At 37.2% G+C, this 13322-nt stretch overlaps 1 protein-coding gene across 2 annotated transcripts in view; it reads right to left on the bottom strand.

The window, feature by feature from the left end:
- LOC126979898 (endonuclease/exonuclease/phosphatase family domain-containing protein 1-like) overlaps positions 1-13322 on the bottom strand; it is a 301297-nt gene that overhangs the window by 11147 nt on the left and 276828 nt on the right. The window lies entirely within an intron of this gene.

The following is a 13322-nucleotide window of genomic DNA, read 5'->3' as shown; positions in this document are numbered from 1 at the left end:
ATATCATGAATTATAACATTTCATTTGATTTCATTATTTATCTAACAAAACGTTGCCATGACAACGCCGATCGCTGCCCAGTCGATCATAGATTAACGTACAGAAATGACAAAATATTGATGCTGTCTGTTGCGGGATGATCGAGGTAGAATATTTTAGGAAATGATGTAAATAAGTCAATGTTGCAGTGAATGTAATAATTTTTAATAAACAAGTGCGTATATAGGTATCTGAACTATCAAACTACTAAAACAAGTTTTAGGGCAGGTAGCGGATGTAGACAGTGAGTGCTATTTGTTTACGTAGTTTTTTCAGTATATCCTTTCTAACTGCAGAAGAATCAATGGATCATTTTCTTCTTCTCCCATTACCTTATTGTAATAAACCCTCAACAAAAAGATTGTAATCTTAAAACTTTTGGGAGCAGTTGTTAGGTTACCTTTCGGTTTTGTTTTGGTGTCTGTATGTTTTTTTATTATTTTATATATAAATAATTAATATCATCAATGTGGCTATATATTATAATCAATATTAAATATTTTTTTTTATAAAATCAATGACACATTATCTACCTAAGTTCAATGCAGTTTTACTACATTATAGCTTCTACTACATGAACTCATGAATGAATCGTTATTTAGGCATCACAATCACAGTGTACGGTAAAAATCATTAAATGTATTTTTTTATTTAGAGTTATCTCTTTTTCGCTTGCGATAATTGCATTTACTATCCTTCTTTGACGTGTAATTGTAATGTAGTGTGCTATTGCAATGTTAAATTATTCATGTGTGCGCTAGTGTATCATTTTCAAACACCGAATGTTGTCTACGTAACCTATCTATACTTTTAAATATCATTGGTGTTACGCAAGAAGTTATAGGTACTTTCTTAGACGTAATATTTTACGTTTTTTGAATTATTATTATTCTTCTCTTTATTATAATTTCATCTTATTTTCTACATTTATATATATAACATATTTATAAAAAACAATATTACAAATATAAATATAAAAAATAGAGTCCCGCCGACGTTGGTTCACGACAATTCCGCCAGTGATTAGGGCGATAGACTGAGGAACTTCCGCACGATGCGTGACGTTCCCAAAACAGCTGCTTTCTGTAACTGACCCTTAATCCAGTTATTAAGTGAGAGCCTCTTGAGATAATGGTCGAGGCTCTTTACTATAAGACCATTTATGGAAACGACTATTGGGACAATTATTGTTGAATCAACATCCCACATGTCAGTAACCTGGTGTGCTAAGTCTAGGTACTTCGACAATTTGTCTATTTCAGCTTTCACAAGGTTATCATCACACGGGATGGTGATATCAACAATAAATGCCCGACGCTCTAGCCAATCTACCAACACAATATCAGGCTTATTAGCAATAATAGTTCTGTCCGTGATGATAGATCGGTCCCAGTAGAGCTTGGCACGGCTGTTTTCCAGAACTGGCTCCGGAGTATACTTATAATACGTGACTTCAAAATGCACAATATTGTATCGAAGAGCAAGTTGCTGGTGGATAATATTGGCTACTTGGTTGTGTCTGTGCAAATACTCTCCATTGGCAAGACGAGAACAGCCGGAAATAATATGTCTGATAGACTCACCAGGATGATGGCACGCCCGACATATGTCTACTATGCCATCCTTCATAATGTATTTTCGGTAGTTATTCGTCTTGATAACTTCATCAGCAATTGCACAGGCAAATCCTTCAGTTTCACCAAAGAGGTCACCAAATCGTATCCAGGTCACAGACAAAATCGTGTCTACGTCAGGTCCGTAGAGAGCCCGGTAAAACCGCCCATGAAGCTCTTTTCCCCTCCATACATTCAAGCTATCTTGAGAACTGAGTATCGCCGAATTATTATTATTATTGGGGAAAGTAGCAAAAACATAAATCTGTAGATCTATTGTGGGGACTCACATGTGTTCGGACGCACGCCGTTGTGATACCTACGCTCTTTGTTTTGGGCAAACGTATAGAGGAGGCTTCCCTTGCATTGTCGGAGTAATTGCATCTAAGTCACATCTTCAAGGCCTTCCTGAGGGGGCACAAGCGGGGTAGGTCCAACGCTTTTAAAAAGAACAATATTGTAAATCAAATTCAAATATTTTTATTCAAAATAGGATATAAAATCACTTATTCACATCATCAGCCGGAAAACGTTCACTGCTTTACAAGGCCTCCCCCAAAGATTTCCACGACGATAGGTCCTGCGCTGCCCCCATCTAACGTATTCCGGCGGTACGTGGTCGCCATTCGAGGACTTTACTGCCCCAACGGCCATCTGTCCGTCGAACTATGTGCGCTGCCCACTGCTACTTCAGTTTCGCAATCATTTGGACTATGTCGGTAACTTTGGTTCTCATACGGATCAAATCATTTCTGATTCGATCTCGCAGGGAAACTCCGAGCATAGCCCTCTCCATTGCCCTCTGAGCGACCATGAGTTTTTTCATAAGGCCCAAAGTTAGCGACCTCGTCTGCGTACCGTAAGTCATCACTGGCAACACACACTGGTTGAAAATCTTCGTCTTCAGACACTGGTATTTGGGACGAGAAGATTTTACAGAGCTTCCCGAACGGTGCCCATCCGAGTTGGATTCGACGATTGACCTCTTTCGCGAAATTGGATCTGCCGAACTGGATTGTCTGGATTTTAGGTAGACGTACTCGTCGACAATTTTGAGAGTACAGTTCCTAATTACTATGGGAGTAGGTGCGACTTGGACATTTGACATGATCTTCGTCTTGTCCATGTTCATTTTGAGACCTACTCCTTGGGAAGCTGTATTGGGGCCATCGAGCATATGGCTTAAGTCTTCCATGGTCTCTGCCATATCGTCTGCGAATCGAAGGTGAGTGATGTTTTCGCCGTTGATGTTGATGCCCAGTCCGTTCCAGTCCAGAAGCTTTAAGACATCCTCCAACGCAGCGGTGAACAGCTTGGGCCATATGAGATCGCCTTGTCTGACTCCCCGCTGCATTCGAATAGGCTTCGAGATCTGATCCTGGAGACGGACTGACATGGTGGCGTTTTTATGCAAACACTTCAACGCTTCGATATATCGGTAGTCAATGTGACTGAAGACTGAAGCACCGCCCAGGTCTCGATCGAATCAAAGGCTTTATTATATATATTCATAGTCCCCGAACTGTTCTGTTTCTGTATAACCTGCCGCAGCGTATGTATGTGGCCTATGGTGCTAAAGCCTTTTCGTAATCCGGCTTGTCCGGGAGGCTGGAAGTCGATATGCCTGCTCACGAGACGATTCGTGATAACCCTAGAAAACAACTTATATACATGGCTCAGAAGTGCTATGGGCCTATAGTTCTTCAAAAGCATTTTATCGCCCTTTTTGAAGAACAGCACGACTATACTTCTGTGCCATGCTTGCGGCGTTTTGCCCTTGAGTATGACGGATCCGAATAGTTTCTGGAGGGTCTTAAGTACAGGGGTACCACCAGCCCTCAGCTCAGCTGTAATTCCATCATCACCCGGAGCCTTGTTGTTTTTAAGCTGTTTTAGGGCCGTACTAATAAAAGGCATCAAAGGCATTTATTTTCTCAAAATTGATTCCTTTAGAATTCTTTTTAATGTCGTTTCTCATACTACTAGATACTACTACCGCTTCGGAAACAAATGGCGCTCTGAGAGAGAAGAAGCGGCGCAAGAAACTCTCCCAGCATTCCTTTTTTTTGCGCTCTTTTCAATAAAAATATACAACATTGTACAGTCATTTCTATCGCTGTCTCGTACAGGCTGACGTCTGGGATATCTTCGGTATAGTGTCGGGTTAATTTCCTCTTGTGTCTTCAGCCTTGTTGGTAACAGGTGCCCGTGCGGTCGTGTAACTAACTGTTCGTAGAACTTCTCGACTTCCCTCAAAAGTTAGGGTTTAGACGTAACGACCCTGCCGTCACCGGTTTTCAGCTTCGTCAGTTGGCTCTGCCCGTTGTTGACGAGAGACATGTGAACGAGAAACCCGACACCACCCTGGGACAGTTGATCGTCCTCTCGGAAGTAGAGCATGTGTCCGGAATTTAGGATTATCGAGTCCTCACCCTGTCTTCGGACCTCGGATTACCCCACGACATCCCATCGTAATCTGCTCACAGCTTCCTCCAGTTCCTCCAACTTCTCGTCGGTCCGCAGTGTCTTGACATTGTCCGTTGCCAGGGCCAATGGTCCTCGTATGTGGTAGCGCTGCCGCACCCGGGGATTCTTAGCACCTCCTGCCCCGTCGCTTATGTGGCTGCTACCGTGGCCACAACGAGCGGGGCCGCCGGGGACTGGGGGCCGGGGCCTCATAGTGTTTGTCATATTTTTGGGGGGTTTTTTTGCCATAATCACCAATGTTGTGCTCTTAACGAAAGCTGCTGCAGCCCATCCTCCGTTGGTTGTATACCTTAGTCGCCTCTAACGACACCCACGGGAGGAGATGGGGTGGTGCTATTCTGGTGCGACACCACACGCACAAAATCACTTATTGAAAGTTAAAAACTACCATCCATTCCAAAAGGTTTGCCTCAGACATGAGAAGTACGGGCGCAACAAACTCAGCGGGCTTCTTTTTTTATATAAAAATATGGTTACTATGTAAAATCGTACAAAAAAATGTATTATTTACTACTAACATTAATTAAAACTTCTGAGTGTAATATCGTTTCGATAAGCCTTATCTTTTTCTAATTATCTCTGCCCCTCGTACATGCTCCTGCCCCTGCTATGACCCGGAGATGTAGTGTTATGTTTTATTAATTTATATTTAGACTAGCCGTTCGGGCCCGCTTCGCAGGACGAATTTTAAAAGGAAATAAATTAATGAAGGAACGTTGGAATTCCAAAAATATGCCATAAACCATCTATGATAAAATTCGCATCGAATAGTGGTTGTTTCATGTCGATAAGATCATTGGTTTAGACGTGAAATAGCCTCAAACAAATACCATTTTCATTATATATATATAACAATCCGTCAATTGTTGATCATGCGTGCTATATCGCGAGCACTTTGTTGATCCGAAAACCTATGTTGATCCGGGTGGTTTTTGTTGATCCAATATACAAATCCACTCCGATAGTTGATCCGATTCAAATGGGCCAATCAGAAGGCAGCAAGTCCTCCTACTGGACATACCTAAGGTATTGCAATACCACCTAATCATTAATTTTTCTTTATTTATGAAGTTTTTTGTTTATAGGTATGATATATATTAGGTCCTTACATATGAAATTAGCGTTTTGTATGGGAGGAACAAAAAGTCGAATATTTTTAAATATAATATATTTAATTAATCAATGTATGAACCATTGTTTTCTATGCACTTTTGCCATCTCATTGGTAGTTCATTGATCCCTTTACTAAAAAAACCAGTCGGATGGGAATCAATAAAATCTGTGAAAGCTGGACTGCCCCATCCAAATTTCGAAAAAATTGTAATATGTTGGAGCAAGGTCCGGGGAGTACGAAGGATGTCTTAGACATTCCAATTGAAGCTCTTCTAATTTGGTAGCCGTCTGTTGTGCAGTGTGTGGTCTAGCGTTGTTGTGAAGTAGCAGTGGCATGGAGCGATTGACCAGCTAGGTTGTTGAGCCGCTAGCTTTTCCATCATGGTTTGCAATTGCTGACAATAGACATCAGCCGTAATAGTCTGGCCAGATTTGAGAAAACTGCAATGAACAATACCGGCACTAGTTCACCAAACGCTTACAAGTAACTTTTTTGGGGTTAATTTTCGCTTGGGGCAGGATTTGCCTGGCTGGCCAGGATCCAACCATTGCGCTGAGCGCTTCCGATTATCATAAAGAATCCATTTTTCATCACAGGTAATGATTCGGTTTAAAATACCTTCATTATTGTGCCGGTTCAGTAATGTAACGCAGCAGTCAACGCGCGTTTGCCGGTTTGCTTCAGTCAATTCGTGAGGTACCCACCTTTCAAGCTTTTTAATCTTCCCAATTTGCTTCAAGTGAATTAAAACAGTTTTATCACTAACACCGCAGCCTGCAGCTAACTCGGACGTGGTTTGCGATGGATCCGCTTCCACAATAGCCTTCAATACTTCATTATCAACTTGGGTCTCAGGCCGTCCACGGGGCTTGTTCTGCAGGTCGAAATTTCCAGAAGGAAAACGTTGGAACTAAAAACAAACTGTGTTTTCTTTTGCAACTTGACCGCCATACACATCATTCACCCTTCGAGTCGTTTCCGCAGCACTAGTGCCACGGTGGAACTCGTACTCGTAAATAATGCGATACTTTATGTTTTCCATTTTGTAAAATGAGTGACGCAAACAGAAAAAAACAGAAGAAAAAAACAAATGATGACGGTCATCGAAGCACAAATACATGAGTAAATAGCTGTACAAATTTGAATTTGGAATTCCTTACCAAAGAGGAGAACATCGTGATTAAAGTGGCCAGTACGAAATACGCCAATTTCATATGTAAGGACCTAATATATATATGGTAAGGAAATTTGTTGACGACACGAGCTTGTCGCTTACCCCATGTTAAGATTCGTGCCCAGCTGCATGAATGCCAGCAGCTCAATGTCATACAGAGTATGTGATATTGTATCGCACTCAGTATCTAGAGTCTTGAAGCCCCGTTATATGACTCCGCAAACAATGTCCTTCAACCCGGAACACCGTAGCGTTGATTAGCTACTGCTTGGCCGTTGATTAAGTGACAAAGGTCTGGCCATTCCTCAGACTGGCCCTCGCAATAGTCCTACCAATACTAGATATAGTCGTATATAAGGACAATTTCTAATTGTTATTATAATGCTTAAGTAGTATGGATACATACATTAATTAAAGTGATAATTGAAAGGCATAAAATGATCTTATCGCATCATATCGAAGTTGAGTTTGGATGACATGTAGAAAAAAACATTTGTTATCAATCATATGTGCTCAATACAACAACTATTAATATTAAGAGGAACTTGTTGTATCACACAGAATCTTCAATAAAATATATTTACATTTTCTTATAAATATTGTTAACATACGTGTTAAGTTGCATCCAAGTCCTATTTTGAAGAATAGGTTCTTTATTTAAAACTTCCATACATTTGTTTTTGCCTGGATTTATCTTTTATTTATGTATGATTGGAAATATTTTTTGACTAATTTTATCTCTTCATCCGACCACTTTCTATGACTGATATATTTTTCGTTTCTTAATTGGATTATCACTATCACTATCGCTTGAATTTGGGCATTTTATTTTTGTCTTTCTGTTATTTGGTTTAATTTTGATATTTTTATTTTTAGAATCTTTATGGTATATATTTTTTCTTTTGTTCGTCTAGTTTTACTTCGTTTCTGAATCTGTTTATCATCATCAATATCGCTTTCACTTGTACTACTTGACCATTTTGTTTCCGTCATGCTTCCGTTTGGCTTAATTTTGGGGTCTTTATTTTTAGGATCTTGGTTGTACTGATTGTCTTGTTTTTTGTCGTTTACTTCATTATAGTCTCAAATTTCTATTTCTTCCATGTTATTATTGACTGTAGTTTCTGGTGTTTTGATAGATATTTTGGAGTTTGTAAGTAAGGTGTTATATTGGTCGCTTTCTATTGCCGGATTTTTTGAAGATGGCATCTCTTCCTCAAAGTTTTTAGTTTCTTGTTATGATTGAGATGTAATCGTTTCTATCCTGTGACCCTTCTTCTCCATTAATGTATTTTCATATTCCTAAAACAGCTTTTTGGAGTACCTGCTTAGGCAATCTATAATTTTGTGCATGAACTGATATATTATGCCCTAGAAATCCTGCCAATATAACGATCTGCTCAGTATTACGATCATTATGCTAAGAATGAATTTGGGACATTGTAGCAATATGATGTCTCATTCCGGTGGATGTAATCATATCCAAACACTAATGTTTTTTATCATATCTAAACACTTACCGCCCTGAAAAGGTTCTTGTGTACCAGGTCTTGCAAATAAATATTGGCTGGAGCTTGGAATTTTTAAATCTTTTCCGCAAGCTATTATTAAATCTATGTTTTCTCTCATTATTTGTATTAGAAAAATAGGCACACCCCTTGTTATTTTACCGGGAATCTGAAATACGTCTAATTCTTTAAAACAATTCCTCTGCTCTACTGTTAAACTTTCCAAAACCTTTTCGGGCACTTCTTCATTCTTTCTATTCATGTAAAACGTAAGTTCAGCTTCAGCTACGTCACCTGATCGTTTTCGGTCCAACATTATAATATGAGCTATTGTTACCATGCACAATAATTCATAATTTAAAAAACATCTATCTTTTCTCAATCTGCTCGCATATTTAATTTCTAATTTATGGATTTTTTGCATAACTTTTGGTTAACTGATTTCGTTTTCTACTTTTCTCAGCGTTCGACGAAATCTCCCACTCCCAATTGATTTCAATTAAATATTTAAAGTCATCTAGTTTTTTTTATATGCTTCCTTTTATAATTCATTTTGCATATCTCTAACTTTACTCCTAAAACTAAAGCATTATGGAGTGAAAAATAGAGCCCTAAATCTGTTAAAATCATATTTAAGCGAAAGAGTTCAGATAGTCGATGTAAATGGCAAACGGTCTTCGGGTAAACCTGTGCGAATAGGTGTTCCACAGGGTTCTATTCTCGGTCCTTTCTTGTTTCTTATATATGCCTTGAGATTGTATTGTTTGCTGATGATACTTCACTTATTTTTAAAGTGAAGCGACGTGCGGATATTGATGACGAGGTAAGCAATGCACTCTCAAAGATAGTGCGTTGGTTTGAGACGAATAATCTGCACTTAAACAGTAAAAAAACAAAGTGTTTACGGTTCATTACACCAAACACAGCGGAGGTACAAACCAACGTACTTATAAATGACCAGAGATTGGAACTTGTGGACACTACGGTCTTCCTAGGTATCACGTTAGATAAAAAGCTTCAGTGGGGTCCACATATTACCCATCTAGCAGATAGACTCAGCTCTGCGGCATATGCAGTTAGAAAGATTAGAGAGTACACGAATGTTGCGACCGCTAGATTAGTGTACTTTAGTTATTTTCACAGCATCATGACGTACGGTATATTACTATGGGGTCATGCTGCTGACATTGATATAGTGTTTGCTCTGCAAAAGAGAGCTGTTCGTGCTATATATCAGCTTGGTTATAGACAGTCTCTCAAAGAAAAATTTAAAGAAATAAATATTATGACTGTTTATTGTCAGTACATTTATGAAAATTTAATATATGTTCACAAAAATCGTCACCTTTTTGCTCTTAATAGTGATTTTCATTATTATAACACTAGAAATAAGGGATTGCTTGTAACTAATTCTGGTAGGCTTCATAAGATACATAATAGCTTTAAGGGTAAATGTATACACTTCTACAATAAAGTCCCAGCCACTGTTCAGGCATTGTCTATAAATAAATTTAAATGTTTTATAAAAAAATGGCTCTGTCGTAAATCCTATTACTCCACTGCTGAATATCTAAATGATCGGACAGCCTGGGACTAGATTGTGATTATTTTATAGCAACTGTACAATATTGTATATTTTTATTGAAAAGAGCGCAAAAAAAAAAGAATGCTGGGAGAGTTTCTTGCGCCGCTTCTTCTCTCTCAGAGCGCCATTTGTTTCCGAAGCGGTAGTAGTATCTAGTAGTATAAGAAATGACATCAAAAAGAATTCTAAAGGAATCAATTTTGAGAAAATAAATGCCTTTTATGCCTTTTTATGCCTTTTTATCTCACTGACGCATACGTGCGGGTATGCTTATAATTTTGACCATGCCTGTTTGTTCATAAAAGACACACATTTCTTTTATGGCACTTACAAATGTTTCATATTTTTCAAGATCAATCGCGTCAGTGAGATTTTCAATATTTGTGTCTTTTTTCCGCAATAAAATTAAAACCGCGCGGGCGTCGACGGGATCAAGACCTAATGCCCTCGGACCTCGGACCGTTACGGATCAACAAAAACATTTTGTTAATGTATTTTTTGATGGCAAGTATGTTGCAAAGCGACCGATGCAGATCCCCAAACAACCCTTCCATGTCAAATTCGGATCAAAGTATATCAGTTATATTTGTAAAGAACCAATTATACACTGCAAAAAGGTGGATCAACATTTCTTTTAATATCTTACTGGATCAACCTTTACATAGAACGTTTAATTATATATATATATATATATATATATATATATATATATATATATATATATGTATATAAGAAGTTTTCGTGGTATTTGAATCGGATTTAAAAAGTATAATTATCTACAAGACTTATAAATATCCTGTACAGTGAGGTCAAACAGCTCTCCGGAATGCCCTTCGCCACCAATTTAACAGAAAACTCACGATAGTAGATGCGCCCACGCAACATGGTTCAAGTAAATTAATGATAGTGTCTGTAGAAACTTAATTATGGCATTATCATCACAATTATGAACGTACCACATTCAAGACTAATTGATTAGAATCAAGTAAAGCACTTATTAGCGGGCCAGCTGTTATGGAAATTAATCGTAAAACGAATGACTTCATGTGAATGAATATTAACAAAAAAGCCATGCTTGTTGTACAGGCAAAAGACGCAAGCATCAGTTACAATTACATTATTATTTATGATTTGTTCCTGTTTCGCCCCGCAAAGTTTCGTCACACACAAAAAAATCTTCTTTCGACCTAGATTTTATTCCTTTTACGTCTCGAAAATAAGAATAATGAATAATTTATTATTTTATTCATGTTTAGTCCCACTTTTTGTTCTTTATTCGCCTCGGGTAGTTATTAACGTGTTTTACAACATGCTTTGTACGGACAGCGTACAAAATATTTTACTTAATCGTATTTTTTACAATGAATATTATTAATGAACTCAACGAGTTAGTACTTACTACCAGAAATCAATTAATGGAAACAGGAGCCTTTTGAAACTATAATTGGTAATACAATATAACACTTTTGTGTATGTTTAAAATAACTAAATATTGGTTTTATACCTCAATATCTTTAAAGAAACTTGATTTAAAGCTAATAATAAGGGTGAATATATTACGTAAATATATAATAATGAGTAAGATAATCATTATTATAACTGCACACAATAAAATTATCTGTCGATGACGACAATTAACAGGTCTACCAAGGTCAACTAATTGTTTTAGTAAAACTGAACAAGAAAAATTATTAAATTTTATTTTATAATATAGATAAGATATAGATATATAATATAGATAATGTGACAACAAATATAGGGAATAGTAAATAAGCACACAAAAGCCAAAGTCTAAACAATTAAAATTTAATCAAATTGATACAAATCATTTGACTATTAGGAAGTGTAACCAAGAATAATGATAACATTTCCACAGTCGATGGCTAGGATGATAACTTGATCGAAATAGCTGCCAGCGCTTTGGTTTCCAGAAGGCCTATTGTGATCTACACAATAGGCCTTCTGGAAACCCAAGCGTCAAGTACTATCTAAGTACTTTGTATATTCTCCTCTGGGCCTCACGGGCCAAGTGTATCGATGCCAAATGACAGAAAAGACTCACAAAGACCGACATACGTCTGACTTTTGATGTTTTCGGCAGTCGAAGCAGCAGCCCAAACACCAACTGATGTGGCTTGGACATGAGAAGGATTCAGAGTGTCGACGCAAGTATTCAAGTAGATTCATAAATAAATATATTGATTCATAGCTACTGCTTCCTACAGCTGTAAGCAGCTGCTTATGTTGAGAAATTCTTCTCAAGAAACTCAACTTCTTGGCAAGAAAGCTCTTAGTTTGATAAAAACAACGTTTTCACTGTGCACTGGTCTTCTCGCTTGCTCGCAGTGGGCTAAACGATTTGCGACGATGAAACCGAAACTCAAAGAGCAATTATTTAAGGCCAAGGCCAGAGTTTGTTTAGTAGGTAGTATATATAGTATATACTCTTTGATTATAACCTCAAAATTTTATTAGAAAATGCGATATCCTGAAGTGACCGTTTTATAAATAATTTAATTTAATAAGTGACATGTTTCGGCCTAAGTTCTTCAAATTACACAGTCACACCCGTTGATAGTAAGTAATACAACCGATACGACGTAGGGACCTTAAAGCATAGAGCATACTCCCAACTTAAGGCTTGTGTATATGCCAACGAGAGGTTATCTCCGTGTAACTGTTCTTTATTGAGTGAATATAAATGAACATAAAAAATATATGCTATTTATTGGACATTCAATTTTAGTTTGAACGTTTGGAATAATTCGTATGATGTATATGAAAATAAATCTCAAAGTGAAGCCTTTTTTGTTTGAATTTTTGTAATTATTTCTAAACGGCATTGAATTTTAGTATTTTTATTTCGCATAGGTTAGGTTAATTTCTTGTTTTCTATTTAAATTCAAACTCAAGGCCTTTGGCAGATACAGTACCCTTAAAGGCCGGAAGCACATCTCTTGACTTCCATGTCCAATGTCCGTGAGACTCACCAAGAGGTGATCTATAATGTGAGCCTCATACACATTTGCCCCCTCTCATATTAAACTATATATATTATAACTCTTATACTACTAAACTATAGGTACGATTTAATCATAGTCATTCATAATAATGTTATGACAATTCAAGGAAAAAACTTATATATACATATTATTATATAATATACATATATAATTACATGTCTGATGAATTAAAGATTACTTACCTGCTTGTTGATTTACCTGTTGGTTAATTGACATCTACGCAGAGCTTACTAAATCAAGGCTCGAGATAGGTTGCGGTTTAAATCGCTGGGGCTGTTAACCTCAAATTTTGTACACATGTAAACACGTATGTGAGGATTATGAAAGTATTTCGCGAAATTTCATCCATAAGGAGAATAAAAAAATATTATTGGTACTCAAAAATTTACCGTTCCGTATTCGTCAGTTTTGAAGAAATTGTCATGAAGTTATTTAAATAAAATACTTTTAAAGGATTAAAACGCGTGTTATTGTAACTGTGTTTTTACATTAGATTTGCGTAAAAGTTACATTTTTATTATTGTCTTAGTTTTAACTACGGGTCCGGTTAGTAACCCTTGCAGAGCACGTTTTCATAGGGACTGCCAAAGAGGATGTAAGTACTACCTAATAAGAGGGACTGCCTAAGTAAAAATTTAACATAAATTTGAAATAGTAATTACAATATGGCGACGAAGTTGTAATCTAGCTAAGTTTGAAAGCGAACAGTTGCTTAAAACGTGGTGGATTTCGGCTATCTCCATTTTTTACAAGATAAATTCTAAAGTGTTTTATTTAAA

Source organism: Leptidea sinapis, chromosome 4 (assembly GCF_905404315.1).
Source record: "Leptidea sinapis chromosome 4, ilLepSina1.1, whole genome shotgun sequence".
NCBI lineage: Eukaryota > Metazoa > Arthropoda > Insecta > Lepidoptera > Pieridae > Leptidea > Leptidea sinapis.
This window is presented reverse-complemented; position numbering and strand designations above follow the sequence as displayed.